Source organism: Dermacentor albipictus, chromosome 10, assembly GCF_038994185.2.
Source record: "Dermacentor albipictus isolate Rhodes 1998 colony chromosome 10, USDA_Dalb.pri_finalv2, whole genome shotgun sequence".
NCBI lineage: Eukaryota > Metazoa > Arthropoda > Arachnida > Ixodida > Ixodidae > Dermacentor > Dermacentor albipictus.
The window spans coordinates 63,976,777-63,984,925 of NC_091830.1; positions in this window are offsets into that span (position 1 = coordinate 63,976,777).

Below are 8,149 nucleotides of genomic sequence, written 5' to 3' on the forward strand. Positions count from 1 at the left end.
GGTCCCAGCATATTATTAAAATTCATGCCAAGGTATCAAGGTCACTCAGTGGGCTCTACAAAATTAGAAACCTTGTTCCCAAATGGCTGAAATGACAGTTATACTACACTAAAATACATTCTCATCTTCACTATTGTATACTGATATGGGGGTCTACAACCAAAACTAATCTTATGAGGTTGATAGCTTTACAGATAAAAGCGTTACGATATGTCGAAAATCTCTCGTATAACGGCCATACAGGTTTGTACTTTTTAGAACACTCTGTTCTAAAAGTGAATCAATTATATGAGTTTATATTGCTTTCTTACGTCTATAACGAAATCAAGTTCGATCCTTATAAATATCTTCAATTGCACTCTAGTAGTAATGTGCCTTATGAATTAAGGCACGAACATTACGGAACTCCACATGTGAGGACGAACTATTGAATCCAAATGCTTTCATACATAATTCCCAGTCTTCGCAACAGACATAACAGGCCATAAAAATTATTCAGAAATGTGTGTCCCTGAACTCTTTCAAAAAGAATGTTAAAGCTTAGATCCTTTCCTGTCCTAACAATCAATAGGTTGTGTATACAGAATTGCTTTTTTTGATCCTCCGGTTCCTCATTTTTATGCATTTTCCTTTAAGATTGCAAAAGCTTTTACCTTGTTCGGTTTTTTTTTTACTTTGTATAAAACTGTGTTGTGTATGTGACGGTAGTGTTTCATGTGCTTTCTGTTGCCACACGTTCTGAGGGTGTGTATTCGGGTGCTTGGGTCCCGTCAGGCAGAACACATCTGCGTTTTGCCCTTGTATCCGAGACCTTATTGTCTGAAATAAAGACTATTATATATTACATATTATATCCTGGAGATACAATTTTACGGCCCCTTTTAGCTCTCTACCAGTTAAACAATCTCATGTGTTTTCCAACGCCTATCCAAGGCAAAGTTATAGTTGACAGTGAAAAACAAAGCGTACATGGCTCTTCATATTTATTTGATATGCGACTCACGCAGGAGCGCTGGTCACCAGTGTTGGGAATGAGAAGTAATAGAACAGAGGCAGATATAACAAGGGGAGAGAGTGCTCGGAACAAGACGATCAATGTTTTTTGATGATTCTAAGAAAACTGTAAAAGCAAGCAGACTTCAGTTTTTTTCTGCGAAATTGAACTCGTTCGCTGTGAGCACAACATTCTTCCCCAGTGAATTCTAGCATCTTTTTTTCTCTATCCATTTCGCTAGCCTTCTTCACCGTCACATAACGGCGTTCACTCGCAAAGGGGAGCTAGGCAAGAACCCAGCGGTGACAGTCGAATTTCTTTGGGGACGGATGCAATCCATCGGTAAACAGTGTTTTTGAAGAACACCATTAACGTCACTGTTGTTGCAAAATAAACACCTTAGCATTATAAGCACGTAAGAATAAGACTGGTTAAATTGTCACGGTCGAGCACTTCGCTGAAGAACACTCGAGTGCCGTCTTAAGCGAATTGTGTGTAGATATTTATTCATATAAATTATTCAGCCACCTACGAACACCATTTTCCAGTGGCATTCTTCCTTAACGGGCTGTACTGTGATGACAGAACGATGGTTTCGCGTAGGTTCCGTTGAAGTAACTGTGGGTTATGAAACAGTAAGGAAATACAAAATCCTGTAATAGAACAGGATTGAACACAGTATGACGTCATACATTTCCTGGGCTACAGGCCCGTTTCAATTTATCGTTCATGAAAACGAGGTGGTGGCGTATCTCTTTACATTCGTGAATGTCATTGTTGCGAAATCTTGGCTGAATTTACATGTGTGACTGGCGATTTTGTATGTGTTGCAGTAGTGTCTCGAAATATTATGATTGTTGCTGTCTACCGCCCACCTCAAGGTGCTCTAATGAAACTGCTTCATTATATGGATTCGGTACTTGAACTTGCTAGCGTGAAGAAATTACAATCGCTAATTGTTGGTGACTTCAACGTTGACTTATTTTCAAAAAATAATGACAGGATCCAACTTATTGAAACTATGCTAGCAAATGGCTGTGAAAACATTATTGAACTTCCTACGCGGATAACTTTGAACTCAAGAACATTGATTGATTTATGTTTTACTTCTATCGCAAAACATGAGACATGATCTGGAGTGCTCAGTTCGGGCATAAGTGATCATCTGCCGCTTTTTGTCGCATTGCTATTTCGTATGCGCACACATAACAAACATCACTTCAAGCGGGTCATGAATAATCGCACTATAGGGATATTTCAAACGTTACTTTCCAGTGTAAATTGGTCTGATGCTTATGCTGAAAAAAATCCTACAGCATCTTATGATGCATTTGTATCCAAAGTGAAACAAGTATACAATGTAGCATTTCCCTCCGTGCCTGTCGTCAAGCATAAGAAAGCTATAAAGGAATGGGTAAATCAACAACTATACAAGCGCATACAACACAAAGACAAATTATTCAATAACTTGTTAGAGACTCACGACCCTGACATGCTTAAAGAGTTTAAACAAGTTAGAAACAAGCTGAGCAGTGATCTCAAGAAAGCTAAATTGCAGTATCACGCGCATAGATTTGAAGCCTCTATGAGTCATGGACATAAAACGTGGAACATATACCGCGAACTAATAGGGTCATCTTCACCGAATGTGCCACACGAAGTTGTTGTAAATGGAGACACGTACCATGGTAACGACGCAGCTAATTTACTTAATAATCATTTTGTTAATGCCGGTGCTTCAACTTCTACGTCTCCTTTTTGCACTGAACGTAATATTCGAACTTATATAAAACATCTCGTCAAAGAGACCATATTTCTTATGCCTACGTCTGAAACTGAGATATTTTCTGTTCTTAATTCCTTGAGTAACAAATCAGCTGCTGGCGAGGATGACATTAAAGCCCAGCCTATTAAAGCATTTGCTCACGTAATCTGTGGCCCCATGGTACACATTTGTAACAGTATATTATCAAGTGGAATTTTTCCTAATACAATGAAAATAGCTCGTGTCGCTGTAATCTTTAAGGGTGGAAAACACAATGACTTGAATAATTATAGACCAATTTCGGTATTGCCGGTATTTTCCAAAGTGGCTGAACGTATTATATATAAGCGTCTAAATAGTTTTTTTCTGGATAAAGGCGTTATCTCGGCTAAGCAGTATGGTTTTCAGAAGAATAAATCGACCGAAATGGCATTATTAAAAGTCCGAGATACAATAATAAATAACATCGAAGAAAGAAACTTTACCATTGGTATATTCCTAGACTTTCGCAAGGCTTTTGATAGCATAAAACCTAATATATTACTAGAGATACTCCAAGTTTATGGCATTAGAGGCATAGCATTAGAACTTATGCATAGCTACCTTGAATCTAGATTTCAGTACACTTCCTTCAAAGGTTACAGTTCTGAAAAGAGCATGATTACATATGGGGTACCACAAGACTCCATTTTAGGGCCATTATTATTTATTATTTACATAAATGACCTAACTAACATTCCATTGACAGAGGAAATCATACTGTATGCTGATGACACTGTCTTTTTTTCCGGAGCAGACCTTCACGAACTAGAAGTTACCGCAACCCATTGGTTACAAGAACTTAGCGAGTGGCTCTATCTAAATAAACTTGACTTAAATGCAAAAAAAAACGAAATTCACAGTTTTTTATTCCAAGAATAAGCAAACAGATTACGACGTAAAACTTTTTTATTCTGGATCGCAACTTGAACATGTCTCAAGACATTCGTTTCTGGGTGTTACATTTCACAAAAACCTAAGCTGGACAGAACACATAAATAAGGTACGCACTAAGGTTGCACGATCTGTTGGCTTGCTACAACGGATCCGATGCACTGTGCCTATCGGGCTTCTCATACAATTGTACTTTTCGTTTGTGCACTCGCATCTTAGCTACTGCCTCTTAGTATGGGGAAACGGTAGTTGGCAGTTTTGCAACGGCGAGCTGTCCGGTTGCTGAACTTCTCGAAACAATACATAGGATCTTCTATACTAATGATGCGCTACAATATTCCTAATATTAGAAACTCTTACAAAACAAAGATCTGCATACGGCTATTTAAGCAGATCTCCAGCAACAGGGAACTATTTTCAACTCTTTACCTGAGTAGAGACACGGGATACAACATACGTCACACAACAATAGTAATAAAGAAACCAAGGACAAAATATGGCACGCAAACGATCGAATATGAAACCATTTCTTTATGTAATATGTACCCTAACATTGTTGACGAAGCTATAAATTCTAGAACAATTCACAAATTTAAACATGCAATACAAAACCTAATATTTTCTGATCACTGTGTGTTTAACGAATGTTAATAAAGTTTCTTTGTTTAATATCAATAGTAATGTTATTAATGTTCTATTCTGAATGTATAATTTTTGTTAATAACAGAATGTTCTTATTTTTCCTGTGCTGTATTTATTCAGTTACCTGCTATTTGGCTAACGGTTTATACTTTTCATTGTGTTTAAAATTTTGCTGTAAATAGTTTTGAAGTTTTGTGTCATATTAGTTGTACTTTGTTATCAGTTGACTGCTACTTCTGCTGCTCCAGCGAGGTAAAGGCCTTAGTCAGGAGGATTACGCCCTCCTTTTGCCTTACCTTGCGGGCAAACCTTGTATTTATGTTGCCCAAATAAAAAAAAAACTTTGTACATAAGAAGCCGATCAATGAGTTAGCGGTAAGAGGTAAAATAGAGGAATTCCGGATCAAGCAACAGAACAGGTATTCGGCTTTAACTCAGGAAGAGGAACTTAGTAGTGAAGATATGAACGACAATCTTATGCGCATCATTAAGGAGTGTGAATTACAAGTCGAAGGTAGCTCGTTTAGACAGGATGCCAGTAAGCTATCGCAGGAGGCGAAAGATCTGATCAAGAAGCGCCAATCTATGAAAGCCTCTAACCCTACAGCTACAATAGAACTGGCAGAATTTTCCAAATTAATCAACAAGCGTAAGACAGCTGACACAAGGAAGTATAATATGGATATAATTGAACAGGCTCCCAGCAGCCGAGGAAGCCTAAAAGCAGTGACGAAGAAACTAGGAATAGGCAAGAATCAGATGTATGCATCTAGAGACAAAGCCGGCATTATCATTACTAATATGGATGAGATAGTTCAAGTGGCTGAGGAGTTCAATAGAGATTTGTGCTGTACCAGTGGCACCCGCGACGATAATGGAAGAGAGAATAGTCTAGAGGAATTTCCAATCCCACATGTAACGCCGAAAGAAGTAAAGAAAGTCTTGGGAACTATGCAAATGGGATCAGATCAGAGAAAAGTGTATAACAGCTGTGTCTTAAGCGTACTCACGTACGGGACAGAAACATGGAGGCTTACGAAAAGGGTTCTACTTAAATTGAGGACGACGCAACGAGCTATGGAAGGAAGAATGATAGTTGCAACGTTAAGGGATAAGAAAAGAGCCGATTGGGTGAGAGAAATATGCGAATGAATGACATCTTAGTTGAAATGAAGAAAAAGAAATGGGCATGGGCAGGATATGTAATGAAGAGGGAAGTTAACCGATGGTCATTAAGGGTTACGGACTGGATTGCAGGGGAAGGGAAGCGTAGCAGGGAATGGCAGAAAGTTAGGTGGACGGATGAGATTGAGAAGTTACAGGGACAACATGGCCACAATTAGTACATGATCGGAGTAGTTGCAGAAGTGTGGGAGAAGCCTTTGCCCTGCAGTGGGCTTAACCAGGCTGATGATGATGATGATGATGACGACGACGACGACGACGACGATGATGATGATGATGATGATGATGATGATGATGATGATGATGATGATTGCAAGACAGCCACGAACTCCATGATTTTGAGGGCGGGCAAGCCCCTGCATCTCGGGGCTTGGTTTAATGATGCAGTCCGTCAAGCGTTCATATTGATTTGCTTCGGAGTACACTGTCGTGGGAGCCTGTGTGCGAGAGGCGAAAACGCCAACGCAAGGACCTAAAAACGCGCTAGTAATGGAGTGTTATTTAAAAGTCACCCTGCATGCTTTTCAGCATGCATGACAGAACAAGTAGTAATTGAAATGTAGCGCCGGTATATCAGGCAGCCGGAAGACTAGGCCATGTACAAAGTGGCTGGAAGCTCCTTTTCCTTGGCTGCTCGTAAGTGTTCTCCCCGCCCAGTGATGCAGTTTCGTATCGCCTCTAGATGGTTATTTTAACATCAGACGAATTCGCAGGGACAACTTATAATTCAATATTCTGCGCTAAGAGTAAAACAGACACTCGCACCACTCACACAGTTCTCAGATTAGACCGTAATTTATTTGTACACACTGAAGTCAATTGCAACAAACCATTGAATCACCGCCGTGTGGCTTGTAACTATTTTTGCAAAGGTAAACGCAGAAGCGTTGCGGAAAAAGGAGACGTGGACAGGAAAGACGCTCACTTGCAACTAAGTATATTTTCAGATAGAAACCACCAGGAGCGTTATTGCGCATGCGCTGCTATCGAGAATTGCGGAAAATGTTTACATTTTTTTTATATTTAGAAATCACGTCAGACCAGGGCATGCGTCATTACATGAATAACGACAGCTAGTGTAGGTGATAGCAACTACGGCACGTGGATGTGGCCTGGCAGAAACCATTTCGGCAAAACCGATGGTTTTGCCGAAAAGGTGTTTACCGCCACAATCCATCCATTGCGCAGGAATGTGCGCGGAGTTGCTCAAGACTTTTAGAAATGAAGAATGTTCTCCTAGCTTGCTATTTCCATATCGCCCCGTCTGCTCAATATAAACTTTGCCATGGTCGCAGATACCACTTCCAATATACAGTGTGTCTAACAAATTGGTATTTTGAAATTTCCTGAGCTTTCCAGGTTTTCCCTGTGCGACACAGAACTTTATTTTATGTCAAGACAGGCTGGGGACAACACGCCGCCCGATGCTGTCACATTCAAGTAAGCATTTAAAGAAATACATACAACTTAATCCAGTTTGATATGTAGGGAGTAGTGTCTATTTAATTGTAAAGAGAAAACTTAATGTAGGGGACAGTAAAATGCACAGCAAATAAAATATCCTGGAAAATGAAAATTCGTAAAGCCCATTGAAAATTTAGTGGAACATTTTCAAACACGAATAAAAAGAGATGCATACATAAGCAAATACTTTCGAAAAATCACCTATTTCTATCAAGTGATCGCAAGATCATTGGTATTTGGCCCGCACTTTGTCACAAGTGCGATTTTCTCAACCGTTGGAAAGTGAACCTCAACTATCCTCACATACTCTTAGCCTACACACAATGCCTCCGTTTTGTGGTTCACTGCTTTCAAGAATTTATTTGGGTTTGAATTAGGGTCAGCGGCATCTTTGCGTCAGCCAACACTGCGTTTTACCCGCCGTGGTTGCTCAGTGGCTATGGTGTTAGGCTGCTGAGCACGAGGTCGCGGGATTGAATCCCGGCCACGGCGGCCGCATTTCGATGGGGTCGAAATGCGAAACACCCGTGCACTTAGATTTAGGTGCACGTTAAAGAACCCCAGGTGGTCAAAATTTCCGGAGTCCCCCACTACGGCGTGTCTCATAATCAGAAAGTGGTTTCGGCACGTAAAACCCCATATATTATTATTATTAACACTGCGTTTTGAGATCAAGCTCCTTCAAAGAATAGGCGGCACAGTTCCTTTCGAAATCATTCGTCAATGCGACGGTCATTTGTGTGCTCGTCCACGTTCCGCCGCGCGTTCGCCCAACGCACCATTCGAAACATTCTCTTGGTCAGTTGTACGGTCAACGTGCAATCTTTATTTCTCCCTAGGGGCCAGAAAAACGTCCGAACAATCATATCGGCTGAGGAAATAATGAATGCAAGCCTTTTACTGCCCTTAGGTGCTGAAATTCTCATAGGCACTTCCGCAAAAGCTCCGAAGGAAGTGAGGGTATATTTATTAGGCATATCGATGCTCGTACATTACAGGAGGCGGTGAGTGCATGCGTGTATGTTATGGAATACGTACTGCGTCCCGTGCCAGTTGTCCCTCCGCACGCATGTTAAGCTTCACCGCAATACTTTAAGTGCACTTCACCTCGTGAGATGCCTGTAGTGAGGCAAAGCTGCGTATCAGGAACCGGCATTACATAACGT